Source organism: Nicotiana tomentosiformis, chromosome 4, assembly GCF_000390325.3.
Source record: "Nicotiana tomentosiformis chromosome 4, ASM39032v3, whole genome shotgun sequence".
Classification (NCBI taxonomy): Eukaryota; Viridiplantae; Streptophyta; class Magnoliopsida; order Solanales; family Solanaceae; genus Nicotiana; species Nicotiana tomentosiformis.
This window is the reverse complement of record NC_090815.1, coordinates 47395875-47412021: the sequence shown is the minus strand read 5'-3', so window position 1 is coordinate 47412021 and position 16147 is coordinate 47395875.

Below are 16147 nucleotides of genomic sequence, written 5' to 3'. Positions count from 1 at the left end.
ATGCATGCAACAGTATTTGAACAAGGTTCATGCGTTGCTTGCACAATTCAGAGAATGGTCAATCATCCACATTCCAAGGGAAGAAAACGTGAAAGAAGATGCATTGGCTAATTTGGGGTCATCCACAAAAATAAAAGGACCTGATTCCGGTACGGTCGTCCAACTTCAGAAGTTGTTTGATACTATCAGTGCGATCGTCCAACTTCAGAAGTTGTTTCATACTACCGTTTTACTTCTACACTTGGTGTTGGATGCGGATGGCTACTGCAAGGTAAATTCGACCAACTTGGTCTGGGACTGGAGGAACGAGTTCATCGAGTATCTCCGGCATGGTAAATTACCTGAGGATCCAAAGGCATTTGGGTACTGCGGACCAGAGCAGCTTGCTACTGCCTCATAGATAGGCAGTTATATAGGAGGTCGTTCCAAGGACCATTGGCCCGGTGTCTAGGGGCCTTGGAGGCGGACTACGTGATGAGGGAATTCCATGAAGGAGTTTGCGGGAATCATTCTAGTGCAGACTCGTTAGTTCTAAAGTTGATCAGGGCAGGTTACTACTGGCCCCGAATGGAGCAGGACGCAAAGGCATTCATTCAAAGATGTGACAAATGTCAAAGTCATGCGCAGTTTGTGCACCAACCAGCATAACTTTTGTATTCGGTGCCCCATGGCCATTCATGAAATGAGGGATGGACATAGTTGGTCCTCTACCACCGGGTCCCGGAAAGGTAAGATTTATTTTAGTTTTAACTGATTACTTCAATAAATGGGTTGAAGAAGGTCCTTACCAAAAGATCGGTGAGTGCGAAGTGGTCGACTTCATATGGGACCACATAATCTGTCAAGTTGGAATACCGAAGGAAATCACTTGTGACAACGGGCCGCAGTTCATAGGTTCAAAAGTCACAAAGTTTTTGGAAGGGTTAAAAATTAAGAGAATTACATCTTCACCATACCACACAAGTGCCAACGGACAGGCGGAATCAACTAGCAAGGTAATGATTCAGAACCTTAAGAAGAAGTTCGAAGATGCTAAGAGCAAGTGGTCCGATGAGCTACCGAGAGTGTTGTTGGCATATCAGACAACGGCGAAGTCGAGCATGGGAAAAACACCCTTCTCATTCATGTACGGCGCAGAGGCTCCGATACCGGTATAAGTGGGGGAGTCAACTTTAAGGGTTTCCCGAGCAAACAAAGAGGCAAACACTGAAGCGTTGCTGGTGAAGCTGGACTTGCTCGATGAACACCGGGACTTGGCGTATGTGAGGATGGGGGCTCAAAAGAAAAGGATGGAAAGATATTATAATCCCAGGTCCAATCTCTGCTATTTCAAAGTAGGAGATTTGATTTTGAGGAAGGTGACTGGGAGCATTCGGGAAGTCAATGCCGGAAAATTGGGACCAATGTGGGAAGGTCCTTACCAGGTTTCAACTATTACCGGTAAGGGATCATATGAGTTGGAAAATCAAGATGGAGTCAAATTGACCAGTAATTGGAACGTGACTCACCTCAGAAGGTTTTATTGTTGATGGTTCCTACCAATACTGAAAGTATGCGCTGTACTCTTTTTTTCTTCTTCCAGTTTTTGTCCCAAACGGATTTTTCTGGCAAGGTTTTTAATGAGGCAGCAATGAAAAACATACTACGAAGGAACCGTCATCGGCAAAAGAAAGACCTTTAAATATAAAGGAACTAAAACTTTCACATCGACGTTAAACAGCTATGTGGATGGCTAAATAATCTTTGGCTCGATGGCAAGCCTTGCCTTCCATTATTAAAAAAGAATTATTTAATCGTTCACAAGTTATCTCCACTAATGAAGCAGAAATTTGGGTACAAGACTTCCAGTGATCGAATTCGCATGCTTCACATTTAAACACTGGCGGGGATAGTATCTGATCCAGTGCCAGGAGTGTCACGAAAATCGGGGACTACAAGACCCGGGATCAATATTTTATTATGACCGGGTACTGCATGATCAGCCCTGCAGAAATAAGTTGTACAAGTTAGCCACATGTATTGGCAATTATATTTACTTAAGAAAATGAATGAATTTGTACTTTTAAAATTAAAGGGAATAAAACAAAGTCCTTTTATTTTTATCTTATTTCTTGTTCGAATGATAAATTAATTTTATCATTTGAAAGTTAACAAAAACTTTAAATGCTTGTCCCAGAATGAGCAGGAGACGTCCTCTTCAAAAGCACCGTAAACATAAGGGTCCTCTCTTATGAAACCCTCATAGTAAAGGGTAGATTCTGGAAGAGTTTATGCCCGAAATCAAAAGCTATCGGATGAAACAATATACCTAAAGTTTTAATCAACTAGACATAAAAAGGATATTTTTGCATAATACTTCAGCAAAAAATTCCTTTATTAAAGTGCCAAACTCAATAAAATTTTTGACATAATTACAGAAGATAAAAAAAACTATACGTTATTCGTGCCGCCAGAACCCGAAAGAGGAGGAGAAGGCGGATCCACTACCAGTTCGGGGCCTTCATCTTCTTTAGTATCCCCTTTGGTGTCTGAATACTAGTCAATCGTAGCAGGCCGATCATAAAGGTTTTCACGAGCAGATAAGTTCATTTCCCGGGCCTGGGCAATGGAATCATCTATATTGGCGATGCCCATTTTGGTGTGACACCCCATATTTTCGTACATGAGAGTTCGTCATAAGTCGATTGAAGTAATCTCAGAAATGATATTATATTTAGAAGAATATAAAGTATGTTACTCATGTTACCTTGGAGGTTACAAATATTTAAGATCATGAATAACAAGTACCAAGAGGGTTGGAAGGCTTAGAAGATAAATGAATTGAAGAAAATAAGTTTCGTCGGAATCGACAAGTTGAGAATATTATAGTCGTATGATAGTCGTATATTGTGTTTTGAAGTCAAGCGAGTTGTGGAACAAAAGTTGGCAAAGGTCATCACAAGTTACATTCATAAATGTGCTGAAAATTAGGTAAAATGTAACAGAGCTTTTCTCTCAATATTATAACAACTATAGGGTTATGAACCTATCAAATTGAAGGTCTACGATTCTTGTTTCCAACCCATTAAACCGTTCATCAATATGACATCGTATTAGAGAGATATTTATATTTTTGTGAGACTGCGCAAGCAGCTCCCTATGGGACCCACTTAGGCGGTTGAGATATCTTGATATATATGTGATGCCTAAAGCCCGTGTAAACTCATTATTTTTTACTCTCTTCAGACCATAGACACCTAAATACTTTCTCTCAAAGTTCTCTCGTGATCCAAGACCCAAACCAAGGGCAAACAATACAAATCAAGTATCGGGAATCTCGTGGCGCTAGTGAGTTTCTTGTTCTTCTTGTGGTTGCTGATTTTGGTGTGGTTACAGATCGTGTGGGGAGATTCTTAAAATGATTCAAATTCTGTAAAATACTCTCCCAGTTTTACATATCAATCCTAGGTGATTTCAAGTCGTCCAAAGTGATTCTAGTGCCAAGAAACCCGAATTGATTGCTAGTTTCGCTTCTTTGTTCTTGTGGCTGCGTTGAAAGGATATTTCATGGCAAACTAAGCTCAAAATGGAGTTGTTCTATCTGTTTAAAGGTAAATAATCCCTTACTCTACATGTATTTAAGCTTATCTAAGTTACGGCTAAGTCGTTGAAGCTAGAACTTGTGAGATATCGATCGAAAGGCTTGTTAGTAATGTTGTTGATTGTTGAACTATTTGGGAGGTGTTCTTTCAGCGTTTTATGGATGAAAAATTTATTGAATAACCTGAGTATATTTTGTTGTTATTATCAACATTTTCCCGAATATAAATAAGAGGGAAAGGGTTAAAAATATAGTGTGATTAGACATGAACCGAGCTTGCCGCTCGACGTGTTATTGTGGTGGTTGTGTTCCATATAACCACTAGTTGTTGTTGGGCTGTTTGGTGAATTTTAGTAACTTATGGGATGTAGTACAAATAGGGGAGGTGCTTTTCATTTTCTTGTAGAATATTGGTTTTGAAATATGAGAGTTAAAACGCTTATATCATGACAACGAAGTCAGTTTACTTATTGTAGATGTAAGAAGATCATATTAAGTTTGGTTGACGATTGGAGAGAAGATTACAAAGGTATGTTAAGGCACTTCCTTCTTTCGTTTGGCATGATCTAAATTGAAATGAACGTAAATGATACGCTATTTATTAACGGATCTACTCCTAGCAACTAAGGTTGTCCATGTTGTTCTTTCCTTATAAAGTTATTCTAAGCAAGTATGTATGATCCTTGAATCCTATTGAGGTTCATATTGATGGTATGGATGTCCATAACATTAATCGAAGGTGCAACGACCTTACGTCACTCTAAAAGGTTTAGAACGTGATTCCATAAGTCCATCATGCATTTTATATATATATATATATCTATTTTACTCTACCGAGCCGCACTATAGTCGGTCGAGTACTACACTTATTGTGTAACTACTGATCAGTTGGGTTTTATTGAGATCCACGAGGTCGGGTATGATTCTACCGAGCCTTATGATGGCTAGGTACATTTTTTCCAAGTCCTCTTGGAGGCCGGGTACGATATGATGATGAAATGCCCGTAGAGGCATTTGTTTTTACGAGTTTATGTATATATATTTATCATGCATTTCATGTTAGTAGCCCTCAGAGGCACTTAGATGTTACAGGTTGTATCTTTTCTATCTCTTTATATATTACTGTTCTTATTTATGCTCTCCAGCCTTACATACTCAGTACTTTATTCGTACTGACGTCCCTTTTGCCTGGGGACGCTGCGTTTCATGCCTGTAGGTCCCGCTAGACAGGTTGACGGTCCTTCTAGTAGGCTATTAGCTCAGCATAAGGTGTTGGTGCACTCCACTTGCTCAGAAGTTGCCTATTTTGTCAGTATGCTTTGGACATGTAATGATTGGTATAACGGGGCCCTGTCTCGACCTTTATGACGTTTATGTACTCTTAGAGGCTTGTGGACAGATGTCATGTATATGGATACTTGTATGGCCTTGTTGGCCTATATTTTGAGTGTACAAATGATCATGTCGGCTTTATAGGCCCGTATGTCAGATGTATAAGTTTGTATATCATGGTGGGTCGTCCTATGTCGAGTATTCCCTTATGTTTTATTCTGTCTATCTCATGACGTCCCTTCTAGCCCATTTACCCATGATGGTATGATAAGAAACATACGTTACATTGGTACTCGGTTGAGTAAGGCACCGGGGGCCCGTCGCGGCCCTCCGATTTGGGTTGTGACATTTGGCCTCCTCCAAGGTCTTCCTCTTCATATGATATATAACACAGGTCTTCTAGAAGACAAGGGAATCCTCTTGATCCTGGAGTTTTGCCCAGAGTTTATCGATTTAGGCCTGGAGCTATTCTCTCTTAGACTTCATGGCGCTTAGGCGGGAGTCAAGCTCAACATTTGTAGTTGAGTGAAGCCGGTTTTGTTCCATGGCCCTCTTAAGCCTCTCTTCTATTTGGGCCCTGTTCTCCTCGATAGCATTGGCCTCCTCGATTTTGGAGCATAAGCTAGACTTTAGATTATTAATTTGCTCCTCGAAGGTAGACTCGCGTTCGGCAGCAACAATTACAACATGTTGAAGTTCGACCCACTTAGGCTTAGCCTCTCTAAGGTCTTTGTGTAGTTGAGCAGCTTCTTGGCTGTAGGCCATCTTGTCTTGCTCAGTTTGTTGTAATCGAGCCTCACGCTCGTCTATTTTAGCAGCTTTTTGCTCCAGCACCGGGAGGCACGCGACAAGCTGGTTCCTCTCAGCCAAAAGTTAATCCCGCTCGGAAGCAAGCCCTTATTTACCAAGGATCAAACTTTGCAGGCCGTAAGAAGCATGAAGGTTGGCCTAGAAAGAAAAGATTAGAATGAAGGTTACCATTGCAACATATAAATATCAAAAAAGGATAGAAGGAAATTAGGATTGTACCTGCACCGCACTGTACGTGCCATTGTTTATCAGATACTCCCCAGAAAGGGAGCTTATTTTCTTCCAATCCTTTGCTGAAGCCAGCGGCTTCATATAATTGGCAAGTTCCACCGGCCTGGACAAGATGTGACACTCCTTCGAGATTGAAAGAGTGGAGCTTCGCCTTCCTTGGGGATGCTGAGAAGGCATAACATAAGTGCTCCCTATGTTCCCGTGGTCAGGAGACAGAGGAGGAGAAACATCCCTTTCTTGATCAGCTGATGCCAGTGGAGGTGGTGCAGTTGGTGCTGGTGGCGAAGGAGCAACCGACATCGATGTGTGAGAAGTTGTTTGTGTAGAAGAAGTAGAAGCAACGGTGGTAGAAGGAGGGGCGGTTGTTTCTTGCTCAATAGTTGAGGACATAAGAAGCCCAGGGTTCGAAATCCTTGGACCGGAGATAGAAATAGGGACCGGGAAGCGAGAGTCAGCATTCTCAACTTATCTCATTTCACCCCAAAGCGCATGGACTTCATCTGTCGATGGGTTTTGGAGCTCTCCCGGTTGAGCGTCCGGCTGAGCTGATGAAGATCTCCTTTGAAGGGAAGCTTCTTCATCATTGGCTTCTCCTTCATCAACAAGGACCACTGTGGCTGTCTCAGATGGCATTTTCATCGCTCTCTTTTCCTGAGTCCCAGACGGAGGAGCGTTTTCTTTTTGGTTTCTTGTTCTCGGGCTGGGGACTCTGAGAAGAAGCACCCTCACCAGAGACTCGGGTAGATCCACGAGCTCTGATTCGAGCGATTGCATTTTACAATACCCTCTTGGCCTCCTCAGGGTCATCTAAGGCATCGACTTCGGGGCTGATGACAGAACTCCTTAGAAGCCCTGTATTAGACAAAAATGGAGTTAGCAATTTATTCATGAGATTTCTCGTGTTCGAACAAGGATAAAGGAAAGAAGGACTTGGCTTACCATGGTGTTTGGCCTTCCACCCGTATTTGCGAGCCATTTCCTTCAACTGCTGGGATTCTAGAGTTGTAATGTCCTGAATGTTCTGAACCCATCGGTCCAGACCTTGAACTCGTGGAGGAACTCAACGGGTAGCTGAAGCAAAAGAAATAGAAAATCAGCAAAATAAGAAATCATCTTTTTATGGAGAAAGGGAACAGATAACCAAAGATTTATGAAAAAGGTTCCACGACTCGGGAAAAGCTTGAGTTGTGGTCGGGATGATGTCTGTGGTAGCAATAACAACGAACTGTTTCATCCACCCGCGATCGTTGTCGTCGTCTATGCTGATGAGGAGAGCATAGTAACCACGCTTGCTAAAGTGTATTACTCCCTCACGGAAAATTTTAGGAGAGTAAAGGTTCATTATATGTGCAAGAGTTAGGGTATTCCCGTTCTTAGTGGACAATTGACGAAGGCAGGCCACTATCCACCATATAGATAGGCCTACTTGTGCAAAGCAGACCTGATATCAGTGGCAAAACTCCAAAATTATTGGATCGAGCCCGTCACTCGACCCCAAAGAGAATTTACCCAAGATAAAAGGATACGTATAGACATACATAAACCCCTTCTTGGAGTAGGTAACTCGCTCTGCCATATCTGGGACGAGGATTTCAATATTGGGGTAGTTGTAGTCCTCCTTCATAGTTGGGATACTGGAACGGAAAATGGAGGAGGGAAACCTATAAACTGGCCAAAATCAATGGCCTTGAGAAGTTGCAGAAGGAGCTTTTTCTTGAAGGTCGTTTGCAGTGCTGATGTGAAGAGATATGATGGTGCTATCAGTTGGAGGTTCAGAGTTAACGTCAACCTCCTTATCTTTGTTTATCTTCGGGCCTTCATCGAAGAAAAAACTGGTATTACCAAAGGGGCAGTGTATGAAGACATGATGGTAAGAGGTTTGTAAAGGAAAAAGTTCTTGCTGAGAAAGTTGAAGGTTGTTAAAGGTTTCTAAGCAAATTCAGAGAAGAATGAAGACTTATGAAAGTTGTGGGAGTAAAGAAGTAAAAATGATGAGTAGTAGAGAAGTTATAGACGACAAAAATTATGGTCATGATTACCTTAAAAATCGGCGAAAATATTTGTTGTATTGTGGGGCAACACGTGTTCAGGCTATTAAATGCGAGAAGACGTACGTCCTTTCAAGTGTCAGAAACTGTTCAGGAACTTTCCCGCCAAGTAAGGAATCTTTACCTACTTTCCGTTAACACTAAGTTGCGTCACAAGAAAGTAGGGGGACTATCTGTATGGGGTAATTGGTTGATAACAGCTGGTCGAATAGTAAGATGACACATGAAGCTGAAGATAAATAATTGACGAGTCGGAAAACAATTAGTAACGAATGCGACGTGTGTGACCGGTACCGGATGGATTCCAAAGGGAACGTAGTCGACGGTAGAAGTTCAAAGATTTACTATCGGACAACATTCAATGAGGAAATATTTGCTAGCGTTAAATGAGCAACCGTTATAGAGGATATTTGCATTCAAGGCCCGCCGTTACATATTCATCAATGATACTTTTATTCTCATTTAAAGAAGATCTTGATCCTAGGATCTTGTTTCCCTAGGTAGAGCTATAAATAGTGAGGTTAACAGCCATTATAGGACATGAAATATTCTGCACACAAACACTATACTTTACTATTTTGTTCTCAATCTAACAATTGTTTTTCGCATTATCATTATTTTCACTTCTGCTCTCGGAAACGCTGAGTTTGGAACCAGGCTTGTTATCTTTTTTAATTTCAGTCGTTCAATCTTAATTTTAGTCCTATTTAATTTTTTTTTTTTGGATCAAATCGATTCGCTTGTCTATAAACCACGTTACAAATTCAACTGTACTGTTTTACGGGTATACATATCTCTGCATTTCTAAGAACCCCTGCTAGCTTCATTTGTATTGCACTGCTGTTCAAAATATCCAGTAAATCAATTTTCTGATACATCCCATATGTGAGTAAGCAGAATCAAGGTTTTGACTACTGTACATTTCATAGGTCATTTATTATGTCCTGCGTTTCAATATAACATAATATGCATTCTTATCTGGTTTTAATAACTCTATCCAATCGTGGCTTCCATGTCTGCCACTTGGACCATATGCCTGCTGTCAGACTAATTGCTTTGATTTCTTCCACAAATAGCTTATGACATGCAAATGGATATTTATCAAATGAAAGGCTTCTATTGATACATTTAGAAGCAAAGAATTACCGAAAGAAAATGATGACATGTTAGAACAAGTCATCATCACACTTCATTAGCTTGAAAAGCTAGGACATATATTACCATCAAATTCTAAATGCCTCCTCTTGTACAGAGGTGTGGAGCCCTTCAGAACAAGCTTTCTGATATGTCACACTATTGGTTGACCTTTACTTAGAAGGAGAGTAGACGGCCTAAGCTGCTTTGAATGATATCAGGAGACATGCGCTATGCATTCTTCACCTACATTTAGAAAGATTACCTTAAAAAATAATGTCAACCCCAACCGACATTTTGAAAATTACATTGAAAAACAATGTCAACTTTTACTATCACAAGAAAAAAACAGTTTCTCCTTTGAGATTGAAGGCGCTATATATCTATTGTTTTCTTTATACTGCATCCATTTTCTTTTGTTTGTTCAGTATGCATTTTGACTTTCATTCAAAAGCATTAATTAAATATTTATTTTACTAAATTACCCTTATTAATGATAAATAATCTATGTTTTGAAAATCTAAATTTTACTACTAGTAGTTAATTATGTTTGAAAATGGTTGCTTATGATAAAGGTAAAACTGAAAAAAATAATCCCCCTCTTGCTTTGCTAAACAGAACTAGCTAGTAAAAGGGAGAATTTATTTTTAAGTATATTGGACAAGTAAAAAAAAACTAGAGAGAGTGTAAATATAAAAAAGGATATCCATCTTGTTCAAATAAAGCATATCAATGTATTCCATAAAATTTAAAGAAATATAACTACATATTATTTTGCCCCCAAAATTTTGATCCAGTAATAAGAATAGAATGCATAGTTAATTTTTCTTTTTTGAGAAACTTAAAATTTTATATAAATACTAAAGTTGTTCCACACTATTACATGACACAATGATGCCTCCTAAGGCATTTCGATTGTCAAGTTCGGCTAACATCCTACAAGCATCGTCTACAACAAACTTTAAAAAATAAGCACCATCTTTGTCCACCATCATCTTGGTGTCAACAAGAGGAGGAACTGCCAGATAAAGTAGATGATTCATGTTGGATTGATTGACTGCTTTCCTAACAAATAGGTGAAGTACTTCGTTTTCTTCTCTGAAGTTATGCATAATCCTTGGCTTCCCCATTCTGGACAGTAATCACCTGCAATCATAAATTAAGGTATTATAAGTAGGACATCTATACTTCAGGTATTTTATTATCTAAGTTGAGTCAATTTCTACTTCTAGTGGTGTGGGATTCATTTTCATAGCCACTTGGAGACCTTGTCTGTGTTTAGGAATTCTACATGAAAAGGAGAGACCGCTTTGGAATAATCGTAGTGGCCAACTATCCAGTCACCTTTACAGTTCCTTATCACACCTCCCACTCCACAACACGACTTGTTCACATTGAAGGCAACATATGTGTTTAGCTTGTACCTATCACGATCCGAAATTCCACCAAAGGGCATGATGGAACCTAACCTCCAAGACTAGGTAAGTCAACATATAATAAGTTTTTTTAAAATAATAATACAAAATATTATATGCTTGAATCAATATAAATAGCAGAATAAAGCTCCAACGAAAACTAATACAGTGATACATAATACCAAAACCACAAAATTAGCTAGTACATAGCCATGAGCTCTAAAATCGGATACAGAATATGCCCCAATAATACAATACTATCTGAATGTAAAATAATATTATTAGATAAGGAGAGGGAAATCCAAGGGTCTGTAGCGTTCATGCAACACTACCTTGAATCTCGATCAGCAAATGAACTCACTCCCTAGATTCGTTGCTGCTAACACTCGAATCTGCATAAAAATATATAGAAATATAGTATGAGTACGGGACAATGTGTACTTAGTAAGTATTAAGACTAACCTTCGTGAAGTGGTGACGAGGTTCAAGTCATGTGATACTCACTGATTAAAGAACATGTGTAATATACATAATAACTTGCAACAAGAATATAACCTGACGCAATATCATCAACTTAATAAAGCAGAAGTTATCAACTCAACACAGTTAAATCACTCCTGACAATCAAATTATCAGCCAATAACAGAGGCATAGAGTTATATGTTAAAATTCACATAAAAGCATAAAAAAATACACAACAAAGCATAAAGGATTCACTTGCATGGCCAAGATTTCACCCTTACACTCAACTCCCATCATCCGCCTCCACATCAGAATCAACAACATCAGTCAAGGTACCACAATCTGTGTGTACACCATCAAGATAAAAACATGAGAGGGCAACCATAAGGAGATGAATCCATATCCACATACTGCACGATAAAACCATCATACCATAACAATAACAAAATCATCAATCCGCACGGCAAAGACCTCGTGCCATAATAATAACATTATTATTAATCCGCATGGCAAAGACCCTGTGCCATAATAATAACAATATCATCAATCTGCACGACAAGACCTCGTGCCACAACAACAAAAATATAATCACAATCGCACCGACAAAGACCTCGTGCAACAACATCGTCACACCACCATATCTGCACGGAAGAGACCTCGTGCCAACACCAAACTAATCCACTCAACATGTCCATATATACCAAAATCACAAGAAATCAAGATAATAATTTATCATCAAGATACATATGCTCACGATTCATTAGTAAGGTGCATAAGGACATGAAAATAATAACGTGCAGATGTGAAACATGACTGCGGCTAAATCAATATAGTAGGAATTCCACAAATGCCCATCTTTACAAATTAGGAGAAGATAATACTAAACATGATCTCTAGCATGAAAGGATAAGCTCAAGTAATCATACAAAGGATCACACATGTATCATTTATAGGGCACAAAATCAAATTAAGGAATACTAGAAGGCTAGAGTCTAATCTGGTCACTTTTCGTACATAGTACCCGCATATACGATCATCCCACACATATACGTTGATTTACACACAGTATATATAGGCAAATAAGGTCCAATCCTAAGGGTTATTCCCTCACAAAAGTTTAGGCAAGATATTTACCTCAAACGTGCCAAATTAATACTCTTAAAATTCCTTCCCTTTAGAAATCACCTTTGACTGGCTCGAATCTAGCCAAAAAGAATTCAATAACGTCAAAAAAAGTCATAGGAGTCAATTTCAAATAATAAAGCTTCAATCTTTAATCAAATTTTTAAAAGTCAAGAAACGTCAATTCGGGCCCACATGTCACGACCTCAATTTTTCTTCGTAGGATGTCATGATGGCACCTAGTCTCTATGACTAGGTAAGCCTAACATGCATAGATAAATAGTAAAAATACTACTAAAACTTCAAATAAAACCTTCATACTACAATAATAACTCAACAGTACAATAGCCAACACTGTCCTAAAAACCTAGTGGAGCGGAGTCATAACTCTACAAGATAGTACTACTAGTCTCAAACTACAGTACTGTTTGAAACAAGAAAGAAATAGTGGAACATATAAAATAGAAGGGGACTCCGAGGCCTACGGACGTAGAGCAGGTATACCTTGAAATCTCCAAAAGCAGCTACTCAAATCAACTCTGGCGTCCGGCACGGGCAGACGTACCTGGATCTGCACAAAAAGATATGCAGAAGCATAGTATGAGTACACCCCAACAGTATCCAGTAAGTATCAAGACTAACCTCGGTAGAGTAGTGATGAGGCCAGGTCAAGACACCTACTAGAATGTAATAAACAGAATGAAAACGTAATAACAAGGAGTAGTGGAAAGCGGAGCAATAAGTAATATGAAGCTAGTTAATAACATAGACTAATGAAAGGATTGTAAGCATAGAGATAACATATGGGAAGCAATTGAAAAGAACCACAATGTTTATATACGGACAATAACTGATAGAACAAAGAGGAACAAAACAACAAGAAGTGTTCCCACAAAATAACTCTTTACAACACGAGATAAATAACAAGAATCACAACGAGGTACCGCCTCGTGCACAATAAGAATCACAACCGAGGTACCACCTTATATTCACAATTCACAATCACAATCTTTCCTTATACCGATGCGAGAGCCTTACATTTAAATAGTTTTGAAAATATTTTTGCCCGAAATAGCTACACGCACTTTATCCCACCTTATAATGTTGCGTGACTTCACGTAATTCCCTTATAAGAAACACACACATAAGTCCCGCCTTATGCTGCCGCATGCACATTAACACATATCCTTATACCTTCGCATGTGCGTCAATATCACATCACAATAACAACTCACATCGCAAGTGCTCATTTGTCACAACTTGCCAATAATCAACAATATCAATATTTCCATAACAAAGGATGGAAAGAGTCCAAGTAGCCTAAGCCGGTCAAATACTATCTATAAACCGTGTATCCACTCATCACCTTGCATACATGGCTTTCACATAGCACAAATGACATAATGAATCCCAAATCCTAAGGGATAGTTCCCCCACACAAATTTAGGCAAGATACTTACTTCGACTAGGCTAATTCAACCATCGAAAATAGCTTTTTCCCTAAAATTCACCTCCACACGGCTCAAATCCAACCAAAAACTTAATATCATCAAACAATGAATGGGAAATAAAGTACAATAGATAAATCCATAATTTTTATACTTTTCCCAAAAAGTCAACAAAAGTCAACCCGGGCCTCGCCCGGTCCAAAACTGGATCCAATGGTAGATTCTGACTACCCATGACCCCACGAGTTCATATATTAATTAGTTTCAAAATTCGAGTCCAAATCGACTCTCAAACTAAAATTCTTATTTTTAAAAAACTTGACAAATTTTCACTTTGAGTCCACTACGCAATTGTGAAAAATTCGAGTCCACTTCGCAATTGTGAACCAATTGCGATACCTGAGGCCCCCTACTAAGCTCGTAATTGCGAGCCTGGTGTTCGCAAATGCGATACCTGAAGCATCAGCACACCAGATTCTGCATTTCAGTCCAAAACACTCTGATACATGTTCGAAACTCATCCGGGCCCTCGGGGCTCAAAACCAAACATCCACACAAGTCTAAAAACATCATACGAACTCACTCGCGTAATCAAAACACAAAACTAACATCTAAACGTACAAATCGAACAGTAAAACGCATAAGATTCAAAGTAAGTTTTAAGAACTCCTAGAATTACAACAAGACGTCTGAATCCTATCAATTCAACTCTGTCACGACCCAAACCGATGGTCCATGACGAGTGCCCGAGTCCTACATGTAAAACACCCCTACGTATGCGTCCAAGATATAAACATGAAATATGGGTAGGTCACGCATAACATCTGTCAATAAATTACCGAATCATGTGAATAACATATGTGAGGAAACATGCCCAAAAGACATATATATATATATATATGCAAAATATGGTAGGGCGAGCCGACAAGGCTGCTATGGACAACTATATATAAAAAAAGAAGCTGACAAGGCCACACACTATCCAACTATACATGACTGTCTACAGACCTCTAATAAAGTGTACAACTGTATAAAGGATGGTACTGGGCCCCGTCATACCCATATATGTATACAAAAGTATCGTACCAAAATCTAATAGCAGCTACGGATCAAATGGAGCACACCAACTCTCGCTGAGCAAGGATCCCAAGAAGGGGGACCGTCAGCCTGTCTACCTGCACCTGCGGGCATGAAACGCAGGCCCCCAGGCAATAGGGGCGTCAGTACGAATAATGTACCGAGTATGTAAGGCATAAAAATCAGTATATAAAAGACATGAAAGAAACATGGAGTAAAGGACTCAACCTGTAATTATGAATAGCTCGGTGAATCATGAAACAATTATAATGTTAAGCATATGCGTATAAATGTCATATCATGCATATGTACATATGTACGTACATAACATCATCAAGCCTTTGCGGGTATCCTATCATATCATCTCGGCCTCAGTGGGAAAATTCATCAACGTATACCAACTGATCAGGTGGTGGTGCGTATATTACACCGTAACCTTTCCCCATACCCCATATACATATAATATACGTGTATATAATGCCATCTGATCATGGGTCAATGTACATGTATAAATGAATTCAATGCATAAGAAGCAAGTCAATAAGATCTCTCGGATCATAAGATCAATATGCCTTCGGTTAATATCAGGAAATAAACTTTATCAAATTACGTATTTTCTGACACCCATGAACAGACGATATAGTAATATGACATATGGGGAATCAAGAACATAGGCAACCCTAGTACTTCTAAGAGTAGATCCATTTGTGAAAGTTGCGTGCTTGCTCGTTTCATTGTATCATATGGATCATGCCAAAAGGAAAGAAGGGATAGCCTTAACATACCTTATAGAAATATATCCAATACAAATCCTAAACTCAGCTCATTGCACCTTAATCTACAATAACAGCAGTGAAGCTATTGTCATGTTATGAATGACTCTCTCATTTATATAACGAAAGTAACTTAAACGAGTATCGTATACATACCTAAAGACTGTGATGTCTCAGTCATCCTCCCCCAGAAGCGGAAACAAGTGAAGATACTTAGACTTCATGTCTTCTTCAGCTTCCTAAGTCATCTCGTCCACATTCTTATTTCTCTAAAGTACTTTAACCGAAGCTACGTCCTTAGTTCTCAATCTTCGAACTTGTCTATCTAGTATAGCAATGGGAGATTCCTCATATGATAGCTGCTCTGTGACCTGGACATCGTCAACTGGAATGACTCTAGAAGGATCTCTGTTACACTTACGGAGCATAGACACATGAAAGACTGGATGTACAAACTCCAAGTTGGAAGGAAAGTCTAACTCATATGCTATATGGCCTACTCGGTGTATGATCTTATAATGTCCAATGTACCGAGGGATAAGCTTTCCTTTCTTACCGAATCTCATAACGCCTTTCATCGGTGATACCTTTAGGAATACCCAGTCGTCTACCTGAAACTCCAAGTCTCGTCGTCGATTATCTGCACAGGACTTTTGATGACTCTGAGCTGCTAATAGCCTTTCCCGTATAAGCTTAATCTTCTCAACTACCTGTT